The sequence below is a fragment of the Tachysurus fulvidraco genome, chromosome 9, assembly GCF_022655615.1.
Source record: "Tachysurus fulvidraco isolate hzauxx_2018 chromosome 9, HZAU_PFXX_2.0, whole genome shotgun sequence".
NCBI classification, from domain to species: domain Eukaryota; kingdom Metazoa; phylum Chordata; class Actinopteri; order Siluriformes; family Bagridae; genus Tachysurus; species Tachysurus fulvidraco.
The window spans coordinates 8,701,847-8,717,890 of record NC_062526.1 but is presented as its reverse complement, the minus strand read 5'-3'; the positions used below and the strand labels follow the sequence as shown (position 1 = coordinate 8,717,890).

General features: G+C 36.0%; 1 protein-coding gene across 1 annotated transcript in view; it reads left to right on the top strand.

Moving 5' to 3' along the window:
* The window catches only part of tmem8b (transmembrane protein 8B), a 117,733-nt gene that overhangs the window by 21,342 nt on the left and 80,347 nt on the right, over positions 1–16,044 (top strand). The gene's annotated exons all lie outside the window — the stretch shown is intronic.

Here is a 16,044-nt window from a genome sequence, read left to right as displayed (position 1 = left end):
TTACCTTCTGAGTTCATTTTGTTGAATTATAATTTGCAATTAGCACAGCTTTGGATTCTAAAGGTGTACACGGCTAGCTGGGGAAGGATTCGGATGTGTCTCGATGTAGTGTTCCCTGCTGCTGCTCTGGTCATATTTCCCGGTGAAGGCGAGTATCGATTTGTGGCAGCGCAGGAGTGACAGAGCCCTCGACCAGGCTCTGCAAACTGTTCAATAACACAGATGGACCAGTTTATCAAACGCCCTCTCCATATCATGCCGTGTTTATTACCCTAGCCATCCTCATAAAAAAAGAGTGCGCCGCTCACTTCGCTCTGCATGCTGAAACGTGATTTCCAGCCCTTAGCAGCACATAAGCAAGTGTGCACATTAGTTAAAATGGTGCAGCCATGACAGATATGGAGTCATGAATCAATACCCACTTTCCCAGTTGAAAATTTACCAAAGGATTTCATATCATATTATTGTAGATTCACACAAACTTTAATAAAGAGGTTATATGAATGAATGCTAACATAGTAATAGAAAAAGATGGGATAGATTCTAATATCATCCATGCAATATTACAATAACACATTATCTATTAAGATATGCACCACACATAGGAAATGACACTATGACACTAATACAGGTTGCCACATGGGTATAAAGTAGTGTTGCTGTGCTTAATTTGTGTTGTCTTACAAAATTCTTCATAGTCTGACATTCATGCATGATGTGAAGTTGTTCACATCACCATAGCAACCAATATAGTGAATCTCGGAAAGCATGAAAGATTTGGAAGAATCGTGGCTTATTTTACCTCACCTCACCTTTTGCAAGACATTTGTGCCTCACTATGGTTGCAACCTTCTGATAAAATTTTTTTTAGACAAATATTCATTTATATCAATTATATTGACTACAAATGCAAAGCTAATAAATACAACAGTGGGGTTTTTTAATTATGCTTATTGTGGAATCTTCAAACAAATGTGATAATAGCATGTGCAGTTGTTAAAATGGTAAAAACGTACTTTAAAAGAAATATTTTTTAAAGATTACTTTTATAACATGGGAAAGTCTTCACAATAGAAAACGTATTCACAATAGAAAAAAAAGTCATTAAAAAGTCATTATTTAATTAGAAATAAGTACTGTATTGCGGTACTGACAAAATGCGGTGTAAGAGGAATAAAACAGTTAACACTGTAATGTTACATATAGTTGCAGTGCTTTTTTTAAGCCATATCACATCGACTCTGTTGTTGATTGTTTTCCTATAACAGTTTATTTAGTCAAGGGTCTAAATAACTGCATTTAGAAGTAAAGCAAACTTCCATAATCCATACTCTAGACCATTAGGTTATATGTTATGCTTCAAAATGACAAGCTAACTAGGACAACTAATTTCTGTACTATTCTGTAAAATACAGAATAAGACCCCTTAAACACCTGTTACCCCAAAACAGTAAAATTTACAAGGCAATTTGGAGAAGCAGTGAAAAAAACAACAAATTTTACCAAGAAAGCAAAAAAGTAGATTAACTTTATTCTTCAGTAACTTCACCAAACAGCCTCAATGTTGCTGAGCCTCAGGCTGTTACCTGCCTGTTGTGTAGCCTAGCTTCTGTATAGAGCTTTGTAGAGGCAGGATTTGCTGGAAAAGGGTTTGGGATAAAAAAAAAAAAAAGGCCCTGCTGTATATTGCTGTCTACAGTTTAGATGTCCTGAGTGACTAGTAGAGTTGTTCAGTCAGTAAGTGAACAGGCATCTTTAAAGCCAGCGCAAATATTATTAAATAGTTTATTACCTCCTAAATTATAGATTAAAGGTAAGGTTGCTGAAAGCAGTGGTGTAGCTAAGGGTTGGATTACAGGTTTGATCTTACAGATAATATTTTGATTCCTTTGAAATTAATTCCTTACAGGGCCACAGGCTCATAACTATTTATATAGTCTATTATTCCTTCTATCTATTCTTTTAGTAGTTCTGTAACTATTAATATATTTCGTTTTAGGCTTCATGTGGTTGGTTCATTATCCTTTAACTGCTTATCCATGGTGGATGATACATTTAAAGGGAAAGACCATTTTACAGCTTTTCCATTAGTAAATGATTTGTTTTGTATTTAAAAAATGGAGCAATATTCAGGTAAGGGTTTGTGAGACTGATTAGATTTTATTAATAGCTGTCTGCGGCAGCAGGTAAAATGGAATAAAGATATTTTTACACCGGTTTAAATTTGTTCAGTCCCTGTGAGTCATACTTACGTAACTTTTTCCACTTCTGTTAAACACAAACTAGGAGGCATACAATGTTAATAAACATAGTACTTAATAATTCAGAGCAATCAATTTAAAATTCACATCAGGCTAAGCCATCCTTGGCTCTATATTAATTGTAGGTATGGACAAAATCCTCTGCAAATCAATATGGTTCCTTTAAAAATGTATGGCTTTATCAATCAATAAAGGGAAATGATTTGGACGATAGTGGAGTTAACATGCAGGGATTTGTGTCGGTATAGTATATGGAACAGAGCTTTGAGTCAGTGAACACGCATGAGCACGAGTGAAATACAGGATTGAGTAATGTAATAGAAATTCTTAAGGATAAAAAGGAAATCAACTCCAACCTGTTCATCTTGCTTTTTCTTCTTCTTCTTCTTCTTCTTCTTCTTCTTCTTCTTCTTCTTCTTCTTCTTATTATTATTATTATTATTATTAATTGTAATTTATTTATATAGTTCTATGTTAAATCTGCTGTATTTTCTGTGAAATTTGAATGAAATCTGTTTTGCAAGATAAATAAAACATTCACGATGCAACAAGCTGAAGTCCTTTTCAGTTTAAATAAACTCTGTGGGCCAACAAAACTCTTGATAAACTAAACCATATACAGTAGAGAATAATTAAGGCATGTCAAAGTCAGAACTAGAAACATCTATTAAAGTGTATTGAGATTAATCTAAATTTGGCCATTCAAATTTTCAATCAAATCAAATATGGAAAAATTTTATTTAAGAGTTACAGTATAAGTATAAACTCCAGGCAGAACTTTGGCATAAGTTTCCAGTTTAATCCTTAACCTGGGTTACTGTCTGAGTAGAACTGTTCTTACAGTGTCTATGTGAATTTACTCCCCAAAACATTTTGAAAACTTTAAATTGTCCCTATGTTTGAACGGGTGTGTGGGAATTATATGTGTAAATGGTGCCTATTGACCCATCTAGGGTGTTTTCTCAACTTAATTCCAGTGTTCCTAGGATAGACTCTAGATCCACCATGACCCTGACCTGAATAAAGTGGCTATTGAAGATAAACGAATGGAAAAATGGTATAAATCAGTACATATGGGTCATGGTAGGTATGCACATACGGACTTAACTATACCACATCTATTCACATATTCAGTAGCATGTGCAACATTTATCAAACTGACATACAGTAATGCCCTCTGGAGCTGCACCAACAGTACCCAGTCCATATATCGCTAAATCTGCCGCTTCTTTTCACCCCTGCCGATGCAGCCACCAATGCCATCTGGCTTGTATTCATCCCTTAGCATGTCCTTTTCCCCAGGGCTCAAAAAGACGGCACAGACGACTGAGCAAATTTCCAAGGTTAGACTGTGAAGTGCATGACGAGGACTGTGCCAGCTCGTCATGTCTGCCAAGACAAGTGCCAATGTCAGACTCTTCACTAGCTGCTTTGAGGACTAGCTGTAGAAATCCAGTCAGTGGAACTGAGATCAAGAGATGCAGATAAAGCAAGTGGTAGAAAGAGCGAAAGAAAGGGAGAGAACAAGCACGCAAGAAGAAAAGTTCTCGCTATTCACCTCTCTCAAGGACCAACATTTAGGATTTAGCAAACTTTTTTGAAAAGTCACCTTCACTGTTGAAGGCCCACTTCACTTTAATTGCATTAACCTTTATCCATTAAAGAGCCTGCTATTCACACACCACATTCTCTCGCCGCCTCATGAGGCTGTGCTGACCATGAAATGGACTTCAATTGCTGAGCCTAAAGGTTCTGAAGGCTTTATTCAAATCTAAATCAATGGGCTTTAAATAAAGCAAGAAATCCTCCTCAATCCTGAACTATTATGTGAATATTTAGATGAGACATCATTAATGTGGGAAAAGTATGAATACTGGCTGAGGTGCTCACCTTAAATACATCATTATAAATGATTTATTAAAAGGAAGATTAAAGCAAAGTGAATAGGATTGCTATTTTGTTTAGTTAATGTCCTAGTTGTAATAAGACTTCAAAGGCTTTGATCATAGGGCTTGTGTTTTACATGACCCAAGGTTAGAACGAACCTGTTTCTTGATGTGTGTGTGTACCGTATCTGGATTTTCATAGAGATAATCAAGTGGTATAATACAACAATAAAATATACAGTTTTTTTGGTCTGGTATCACAGTGGCCATCTTATTTTCCTCTATCGAACGGCCTCCAACTGATGAGAGAGAATGAGAGAGTTTTGGCAGCCCAGTTTATTTGCTCTTGCTGAGGCCAGAGCTGGTGTTTACAGCCTGCAATGATCCACTCTGAGGCACTGGATAGATGAGTGATATGAGACTCATTACTCCTGATTGCATTTATCTACTCTGAGCCTAGACCTTCTGAGGAGAGGCCATAGTGCTGATGGATGTAAACACAACCGAGGTCAAACGCTGAGGAATTAGACCCTGTTAAAGCAAGAATTTAATTAATTTGTCACTGAAATAAAGCATGATATGTTGTACAAGTTGTAAGTCTTTGTGAACGAGTTTATTTATACTTACACACATATAAGTAAATAATACACCCTGACTGTGTGCTTTTCTTTCAATAACAGGATGTTATTTTACAAGTGTTTTAATCCTTTCACTACACAGTGATTTGCCAAAGATTAAAATTTGTAATTGATTTAAAAAAAAAAAAAATGACACATCAGATGCTCAACAATTTGTAGTTTAATTTAATGTTGTGGAACGCCCTCGAGTCACTCGTTTTCTATCTAGTGAGGTTAATTAGATAAAAAAAAAAAACACACAGCTTGTCATGTTACCTAGAAACTGGATAGCACAAGTCATCTGACCTGAAGACTCTCCAGTGAAGGAAAACATGTTACTAACACCGAAGAACCCTTTTATAAATATTAATTCAACACCATGTCAATGATTACATTGTTCATTTTATAGTTTTTTTGTAATTTGAACTGTAGTCTGCACTATTGGTAACACCACCATAATTTAAATACATTTATTGTGCGGATGATCTGAGTTACTGTTAGCAACTTATCATGTAGTTATTAGTGTACAAAACAAAACAACGAAATTAAACAAAACAAAAAACCTTCATAAATACTTTGAGTGACGAACGGGGATTGACCATGGAGAGAAGTTTTGTTGCTACTGGTTTGTAGGATTGAAAATGGAATATCTAGACCAAAAGTCAAACACTTTACTGCTACAACAGTATAGATTTAAAACCATCATTTAAAAAAAAAGGAAAAAATGCAATGTCTTCTGTTCACTGTTTAGATGCTTCAGTCATGTCATACAGCACATTATGTTTAAATAATAGACTATTACTAAAAAAATACCCACACACAACAAAAGACGGTTATAATGGATCGATTTTCCTCTCCTCTGGTAATGAACATTATGGTCAAGTGGCTTTGGGTGGTTCTGCAGAGAAGTATCATGACCATGGCAATAGAAATGTCATTCATGTTGATGATAACAGCTTTCAAAAATTTTCAAATGGCCATTCAAGCAGGCTTGTTCATCCTCATAATCATACTGTTAATGCAAATTAACACATGCTCAGAACCTTTCACATATTTGCTAGGTCTGTTTTTTCAAATTCCACTGGAAATAATTAAAGCTTAAAAACAAGTGTTTAAAAATGTCCATTAGACATTGTTCTTACTCAGACAGCTTAAATACCCAAAAGCAGTAGCAGTTTGAAGAATGCATTTATACGGCCAAAGGTTATACCCCCCCCCAACCCAAAAAATTAAATAAATAAATAAATAAATAAATAAATAAATAAATAAATAAATAAACAATTTTACATAATTACAGCAAAATCTAGCTGGTTTTCATTATTTTATCCAGGATGCTGGCATTTGCTGTAATTTTTTTTTGGACATTGCAAAAAATTACACTATTATGTGTTACAGCTCCTCTTTTAATCTCACTTTTTTGTAAGTTCAGTACTTGACAGTACAGAATCTTACATAGGCGAAGATCAGTACATTGAGCTTTATGGCTAGCAGCTATACAATGTTATGTCATCCTCAAGCAGTCACTGCAGCATACAGGGATTCAGCTATAAACGTATAAACATGTTAGGTTGAATGAACAAGGAACGTAACAGAGACATATTATGTACATCTAGAGATCACATGCTTTTAACAACAATAGCAAGCTTGAAGCTCAGTCAGGGAGTCAGACAGGCACTCACTGCTATTAATTATGGAGCAGTCACTGGAGCAGTGTGCTTTTTGAAAAGGGAAAGAGCAGACCACTTTGGGACAACTGACATGATTCAGTCTTTAATAACAAAAAGCACTTCATTTCAATCTTCTATTCTTTGACTTGCAGAGTGGAAGAAGCTTGATCATCTGTTACATACCAAGATGGCCAAGTGAGCGATTACAAAGGCAGTGTGGGTGATGCTCAGGGTGATAGATTTTTACCCCCTTGATAGAAGTAGCTGGGAATATTTATTATGCCTTTAGTATTCAGGGAGATCAGTGCTAATATCCAAGCCACAACCTGAAAAGAGCAGTGTTCAATCTTGACATTTGGCTGCTGAGTTTCAGTGATGCAGCCAACCTTCACAAGGAAAGGTGGCATCGAATTAGGTGGCATGAGAAAGAGTAAAAGATGGAATTCATAGCAGTTAACCAATTTTCTATACAGGAATAAGCACTTATTTTTGTGTCTGATTTGTGTTGTAGAAGGTAAAAACAGTGATATCTGGTGAAGTTAGAAAAAAAATGAACAAATATATTTAATTGCATTGATTTTTATCCCACTTTTAAAATTAGCCAATGCCTATCCAACCATCCCAACAGCTACCAACCAGATGGGGTGGGATGAAGTGGGAGGTAGAGCATTTCATCCTGGCAAGTCGTGGCCTAATGATTAGAGAGTCTGACTCGTAATCCTAAGGTTGTGGGTTCGAGTCTCGGGCCGGCCACGACTGAGGTGCCCTTGAGCAAGGCACCGAACCCCCCAACTGCTCCCCGGGTGCCGCAGCATAAATGGCTGCCCACTGCTCTGGGTGTGTGTTCACGGTGTGTGTGTGCACTTTGGATGGGTCAAATGCAGAGAACAAATTCTGTGTATGGTTCACCATACTTAGCCGTATGTCACGTCATGTCACAGAGCAGCGTAACACAGTCAAAGGAAAATGATATCTGCCCTCTTCCACATACATAATCACACAGTGATCTTCTTTGGCTTCTAGCCACAGATGTCTATGGCTTCATCTAAATTTGAACTTGCATCTTAATGACAATAGTACAAATTCTTTTCTGTTGCACCACTTGGGATCCCATAAAATGCATTCATAAAACATATACTTGCTCTAGCACAGTAGGTAGTGCTGCTGCCTTTGCAGTCTTGTCTTTTCTCTCCGTATACAGATTGTTTTCCTTCAGGTTTAGCTATGGTAAATTACCTATATTGTAGTTGTGAAGGGTGTGTGTGTGTGTGTGTGTGTGTGTGTGTGTGTGTGTGTGTGTGTGTGTGTGTGTGTGTGTGTGTGTGTGTGTGTGTGTGTGTGAGTGTGGTGCCCTGTGATGCACTGGCATGCCATACAGCCTGTAGTAGGCCTGTGAGCTGAGTATTCCTGTGCGCTGGTTCTGCCTGACCTGCAACCCTGAGCACAATAAAGCTACTGAAGAATTCTTATGTAAGGAAAAAATTAAAGAAACCGGACAGAACATGCCCAAACTGTTTGTTAAGGTGTTATACTCCTCCTTCTGTAAGGCATTGTGTAATGGCTTGGTCAGGAGTTGCAGCATTTTCTCATTCTTCACGGCTTCCTTACACGTGTCAGCCTGAGAGATGTCCAGGTAATGATGGTGGCAGAGCAGATTACACCTCGCTCTGCTGGAGGAGGCTCGTGTGCATGGCTTTGAAGGATGTAATCTGGGGATTTGGGGTTAGAAGGAGGAGGATGAGCTGTTAGAAGGCAAATTGAACTTTGGGCAAAGCTTCTGCCATGCTGTACTGCCGTTAGAGCTTAGTGTCAACCTTGGAGTGTGGAGTCATATAAAATCTAAAAAAAAAAAAATGTAGTAAAAATATGGAAGCAGTCCACAAACCTGCTACATAGAGATTGTGATTTTTTTTATTCAATCAGTTCATGGGGATAATGTGTAAAAACCTATTATGTGATTATGTGCCCACAAATGTGCATGTTGTTATTATTATTATTATTATTATTATTATTATTATTATTATTATTATTATTATTATTATTGTTGTTGTTGTTGTTGTTGTTGTTGTTGTTGTTATTATAAAAAGTTATATCATAAAATATTATATTTATATAAAAAGGCATATAAAATTTTAATTATATTTAAAATCCCTGTAAATACTAGAAACACTTATAGCATTTAAAAGTGCAGTTCAAATGTAAAAAATAATTCTTAAATACATTTCTAAATAAATTAGTTCCTAAGCAGGATGTAGTTGGAATCCTATCTGTTTGTGAACTGATGATTTGTTGTAGAGCTTCAGACTTCTGGGTGTAACATGCAATTCAAGGCACTGAGTAAACTTTTATATAAAAAAAACTTTTATTTTTATATAATATAATATATATATATATATATATATATATATATATATATATATATATATATATATATATATATATATATATAAAAATAACAGCACTTTCTGTCTTGAAATTAAGAAAGAACTTACTAATGATAGTGCAAAATGTTTTGAATTTCACACAACAGCATGAAAATTTGTTTTATTTCTAAGCCGAATGCTCTAGAGGTCACTGATCCACAATCATCAGTACTTTCATTTCCCAGTAGAGGGGACGGACAACTTTAATGTAGCTTAAAAGGGCATATTTGATGTATTACTTTTTGAATTGCTACTTGGTTCTCTCCACACGAGTCACATAGGCAATGCAGTCTTACTTACAGCATGATACAAAATCTCACAGAGTTCTAGGTGCAAGGATTATCTGGTTAATAGATCTCAGTTTTCCTTTCAAGATGTGATCTCATAGTAATTCTATAACGATTACTTCATGTCAGCCCCTCATGTTTCCCAGCATTGTATCATGTGTCATACTAATAGTGATAGAAACACTTCCACTCTAATATTAACTTCAGAAATGACAGCCAGGAGTGGATAAAAAGAGAGGCCTGTTTTAGATATTTTTACCCTGTCAGCAGTTTATTTATTTTCTGTGAGTTTTATCTGTCTATTTCATCCACTGTATGTCTTTTAAAGCTTTCAAAATTGTCAGCTGTAGATGTCAAGTACATTGTTTGTGAGTGGGAAAATGTAAACTGACCATGATGGAGTTATTATGAACCCATAACGCTAAATACAGTACCACGCTTACATTCCTAGTAGGACATCTATTCTTAATTTGTGAAGGTGTTTGTGAGCTGTGTATGTCTACTTCATAGATATATATTTCAAAGTGGTTTAAAAAGACAGCTGTAGAAGTCAAGGACGTTGTTTGAGAGTAGGAAAATGTGAAACGACCACGGTGGGGTTATTATGAACCCACAAATGGATGTGGATGTATGAAGAAGAATTTGAAGCAACAGTGACAAAGTTTGGACAAGAAAAGAAGACCTACTGTACATAACTACATACTGTAGATACAAGTAGGATCGACGCAAGAATCAGTACAGAGAGAATTAATTTGAATTAATTAATTAAACCTGACCTCTTTTTACTCACTTTTTTTACTTTCTAATTAAAGTAAAAAATCTGAAAAAAAAAAAAGAGGATTAATTGCATTTTAATCGATCGCCTTAATTGCGTCTGACTTGTTTGGAGACAGAAAATTAATGATTATTTAGTATTATTTAGTATCTGTTTATAAGATATCTGCTCAAATTAAGGATTTTTTTGGCTACCCAGTATTTGTAAACAGGAGTGAAAATATCAAAATGATTGATTCACACATCGATTTATAAAGATCACAAATAACAAGTGCTCATGTGTTAATGAGTGAGGTTGCTGTGGAATGGCTCCTAATGAGTAATTCCAGAAAAAATGGTAAGAAAATATATTTAAAAATGTCATCAAACAAAAAGAAGAAAGGAGATGAAACCTGTGTGAGGTAGAATTTCATAAAACAAGAAACCAGATCTATATCGAAACAAGACAAAATACTGGAAATGCTGAAATACCGAGCATATATATAATCAGAATATATATATATATATATATATATATATATATATATATATATATATATATATATATATATATATATATATATATATATAGTGTAGTTAAACCTAGTGTAGTTAAAACATATTTGTAAATACACTACTTTAAATATAAAGTGCCTGTATCTGTGGCTCTGTATTAATAATGTTGTTAGTGGTTTAATATGAAACTTGAAAATATTTCAGTTCAAATTCTGTGATAAGGAGAGATTCGTTTTTATCTTCAAATTGCAGAAAGGACTATCTTATTTAATATCAGCCACTGGTCAGGATCATTTTCAAGAACATTCTCATAGTGACTTTCAGGCTGCAGTAACTGAGTAAATGAGGTTGTCAGATTAATCTGTTTTCATAGATAAAATTAAGCAGGAATCTGTCCTAATACAAAATGTACAAAATGGAGAAGAAAGACACACTTCTCAACACACATTGGTAGTAAATCTATTTATTTATTTAGTAAAGCTGTTACTAAAGTATGTATCTGAAGGAAGCCAAGGCCTGTACATATAAATGTACAGTTTTTTTCCCCCTAGGTTTTTCCATACTCTTTTAAATGCCACTTAATTAATAAGCACTAAAAGATAAAGCTGCCTGAATAACTGGTAAAATGTCTGTTTTTTTTATTATAATATGTATATTGTAGAGTGTAATGAAAGCACTACAGTATACTGTATATTTAGATTACACATATTAATATTAATTTAGCTCAATCGTTTATTTCTTTTCCAGGTCAAATCTATTCTTTTCTTGATATTCCGCTGTCTGTTGCCAGAATGTGTTTGGTGTTGTTTGTATGCACATCTGGTTTTACAAAATGTGTACAACACTGTTTACCCTCCATCCTGTATGTGTCCCAGTGGGTTGGACTAAGCCGAGGACATTCAATGTTCTTCCTGGCATCCTTCCAGCTGCAGTAGGAGCTTTTCAGACACACACCCACACACACACACACACACACGCACGCACACACACGCACACACACACACACACACACACACACACACACACCCACACACACACACACACACACACACACACACACACACACACACACACACACACACACACACACACACACACACACCCACACCCACACACACACACACACACACACACGCACACGCACACGCACACGCACACGCACACGCACGCACACGCACACGCACGCGCACACACACACACACACACACACACACACACACACACACACACACACACACACACACACACATGCGCGCACACACACATGCACACTCTGATGGACTTGATCTACTGTCTATTCTCCTGATGCTCTAATCTGTCCTAATGTTTAGGATATTGCCTTGACAAGTTGTGAGAAGCATGAATTAACAGGAACATCTGTTCTGCTTGATGTACAAGTCGTCCATTATAATACAGACACCTTGAAACGAGGGATTATGAAACCAACAAAAACATGTGAAAGACCAGATTTTAAGAAAGAAAAAAAAATGTTTTTCCATTCTTTTCCAAAAACTGAAAAGAACGGACATAATAAAAAGTTTTTGCACTCTAAAAAGTGGACCAATATGAGTGTCTTGAATGTTTTCTTCTTCATTTATCAGAGCCTTGAAAGTACTTGGAAATATGCTGTTACACCAGAGATGGGGAGAAAGAAAGAGTCATCATCAATTATTGATCTGCCATCAATGCTGTAGGCAGAATGTGGCTGGGGAAGGGGGAGGGGGCGATGTGGTGAGGGGGCTGATATTAATTTTAATGCCCTTCAATCCCAGGGTGAAATTGAAAAGAAGGGCACCTGTATTGAGCCGCAGTAAACTTGGTTGCGTGTGAGATATTGACATGAAATGTAATAAAAAGCAGCCCGTGATTTATCACCGGTCCCTTTCATTGAGAGAGGATGGAGAAGGCTCATGAGGTTTGAGGAGGAAAAACAAAGACGTGACTAGCCTTGATGCTTACCATATGAGCCTCGCTCGTTTTCATTTAATTATCAAACATATTTCACTGTGGAACTTTAACGTTTTCCCTGGTGGTAATTTTGATGATGCTAAAACATCGAGATGTCAGTAACTGACATGTTGAAATGGGAAAGACGGTCATTAGGTATTTGCAGTATGAGTGAATGTGTTTTCTACAGGTTTAATTAGTGTTGCAGTCAATGTATTCTTCTGTTTTTATGAGAAGTTCACTTAATGTAAATTTAAGTTACTGCCATATCTAATTTCCATAGGGTTATTGTTAAGGAAGATCTGGGTTCAAGCCCTGACACTGCCAAGCTGCCAATCATTGGGCCCTTAAGCCTTAACCCTCACTGCTCCAGGAGCGATATATCATGACTGACCCTGCGTTCTGGCACCAACTTCCAAATGTGGGTTATTGTGAAGACTGCTATAATGTATACTGTATGTGACAAAATAAAGGATTCTATTCTATCTATAAAAAGAAAGCTAATATTAATGTATGATCCAGCTTGGCACTGATATCTATGAGTAGAGGATATCTTATAGTGGCAATGGTGGCTTAAGTGGTTAAGGCTTAAATGGTGAAAACAATTGCCCAAAGTTCAACTTGACATTAGCAATAGCACACTATACTACCCAGCATACTCACAATAAAAGTTTGTTGCATTGAAGAAGCTTTCTTTGTATACAGTACAACCAGTGCTGTAACTAAGATCAAAATTGTAGTATGAGCCACAATGTATTCCATGTAGTCTTTTTTTTAGTTTTATTTCGGCCTATTTTATACACTGTACTGTATGTCTTTCAAAGTTGTTTAAAAAGCCAGCTGGTTGTGTGTGGTAAAATGCAAAAAAAACCATGATGGAGTTATTATGAAACCACAAAGCTGAATATCATGCTTGTTTATAAAGGTGTTTGTGAATGGATGTAGATGTGTGTAAAGGGATTTGAAGGAACAATAACAAAGTTCTGTACCTTTTTCACTCTGCACTTCTATGGTGTAAGAAACGAATACCTACCGACAGTAACAGTAGTTTACAAGAATGTTCTAATACAAACTTCCTGGTTTATTTTTTCAGTGTGAACACAGTACAGTACTCATGCTAAAGGTAGCATTTTAAAACCAATGTACTGTATTTCATCTAGTAGTAAATTATAGAATTGAGATGTTGTTATTTTGTATATCCAATATTCAATAAAAAACAATTTTTCTTCTTGCAGTGAACTAATGCATATACTATTTTAGCAAAAAGATACATACAGTAATTGAGTAATTACTAAGAATGTGTGACTTTACAAACAAATAAGTGGAAGCTTTTTTTTTTCTGTAAATGCATAATATTTATTATAAAGCCCTATAGATCTATACTCTCCATATTCTTGGCTTACCTGTGGGGTGATGATTAAGTCGATGAGCAAACCTAAAGTCTCTTCAGTAGCTCTGAGATCCATGGAAAGCCAGTCATGCAGTTTTTTTTACCCACCTAGTAGAGTTGATTTTGCTACTACATAATCAGGATGTCAATCGCGCCATTCTATTTTTGGCAACTACAGTATGAGACTGTGAGTCATTAAAAAAAAACCTTGCCGTACATACAGAAGCCCTGCAGATTGACTGCAAATATATGACAAAAATATCCTAGAATATTTGTATTTATTTTTAGCAACACATTATCAAGCTTTGGTGCTGGTATGGGGAACATGAATAAGAGGTCATATGAGCTAGCATTGAGCTGTGTAAGCATCACATCAGCGTATGTAACCGTCAAACACCATGGTGTTGTGTTGCTACTTAACTGGCAGGAGGACAAATCAGCTTGTCAGAGGGTTACTGTCAGCCCACCAGTTTTACATCTAATAGATACACAATGGTTCAGAAATTAGATTGCCTAATGGATATTAAATGCGTGTAATTTTTTAACTATGTGTTCTGGCTAAATGTGAAAAATGTCTGGCCAATACTTGGTAAAAGCCGGCTCATTAAAATTCATGCTAAATTGTTGCTAGTTTGGAATAACAGTACCCCAGTAAGCAAAGATCCAAATGCTCTCTGCCTGTCTGGATGGTTGTTCGCACAGTAATTTTGTTCACACTCTGATGCTTTTGTGCGAGGAGCCGACGTGTGGGAAGCGACGAGGCTGTCGAAGCTAACGGATGAAAAGCCCATGCTGGTGTCATACATCTGAGAGTCCATCAGCTTAATAAAAGTGTCAGTGTGGCTGATTTGTTATGCCTGTAAATAACAGGGGGTAACAGTAGAGAGAGAGGGGAAAAGAGAAAGCGGTGTAGCATTTAGAACCTCAGGTACAGCTGCAGTCCATGTAATTGTTATATTGCCTCTCGGTTCAGTTCTCAGCTGCTGGAAGCTAGACAGATTTACTTTGACAGCTTCCTCCTGCATTGTCCTGACCCAGACCGCCATGTTTGCACATTTTCTATAATTGCCTCATGTGGACCAACAACCTGTATGTGAAACAATCCTCTCTGTGAAGCTATAGTGTAATACTTACTGAGGCCCAGAGCTACCTTCAAGCCCAAAGCAACCATTGAAAGCAGTTAGAGTTGAACAATGGTATTGTTTTTTTGGCAAAAACTTTCAGCATCCTCAGCTCATGAGGCTAATTTTGCTGGATAAAAGCTACTCCTACCAATTAATCTCTATTCATTTGTACAATGAGCTGGTGTTTTTGGCCTAGTGATGTGCAAATGCTTCAGGAAATGTTAAAACCATGACTGCCTTTAAAAAGAGTCTGGTGTTATAGGAACTGAGAGCTGATAAAAGACTTGTTTACTCAGAGATACTCAGAATAACAAGCTGGTATAATAAGGCTTAATGATTATACAAATGATGACTATAGAGCCTAGTAGCTGTTTTTCTTTCTTTAGTACTTGCTAGGGCTTTACCTTTAAAAACAAAAAAGCTTTACATTTAAAAACACATATTTCAAAATGTTTTGAGATTTGAGGAAAATTCAAATCCAGAACATTGTGATTTTCTGTAAATTATTCCAAAGATGAATAATCCAGGCTTCCTAAGGAAAAGTTGCTTCAACATGATCAAAATCAGCATTTAGCTGATCAGAGTAATCTGCCATACTTACAACCAAGATCGCAAAGTGAAATAAAGAGACATGATGTCAAAATGGAAGCTATGAACAGTAATGAGGTTGATTCCTATTAAACAGCTAACTCTGGCTGCTGTCTTACTAACAATTACCAACAAGATAATGTTGCTATAACCTAATGAGCTAGAACTTTATCTAAATAGTTACACCAAACATCATCATAGAAATTTGTCCAATATTAGTTTGACCACTCTGAAAGTGTCTACTTTTCCCTGGGAATCATGGATGCTTCATCTTTGGTCTTATTTGCATAAAATCTGTATGTATATTTAATCTGTATGAGTAACGAAATCAGTCACAGAACTGTAACTTATATAGTATTACATTGAATGTTTGTAATGGGAAATCTAACTCCTGGCAAGTTTAAAGCAAACAAACAAACACTTATTAAAAATGTATTAAACGCACAACAGAAACAAAAATATTTGATGTGACATAATGTGATATATAATTCAAAAACTTTTTTCAGCCTCCGAGCTCCATAGATATCGTAGATGCCTTGTTGAGAATGCTAAATATCAAAATAACCATGATGAAGGAGTAGTCAA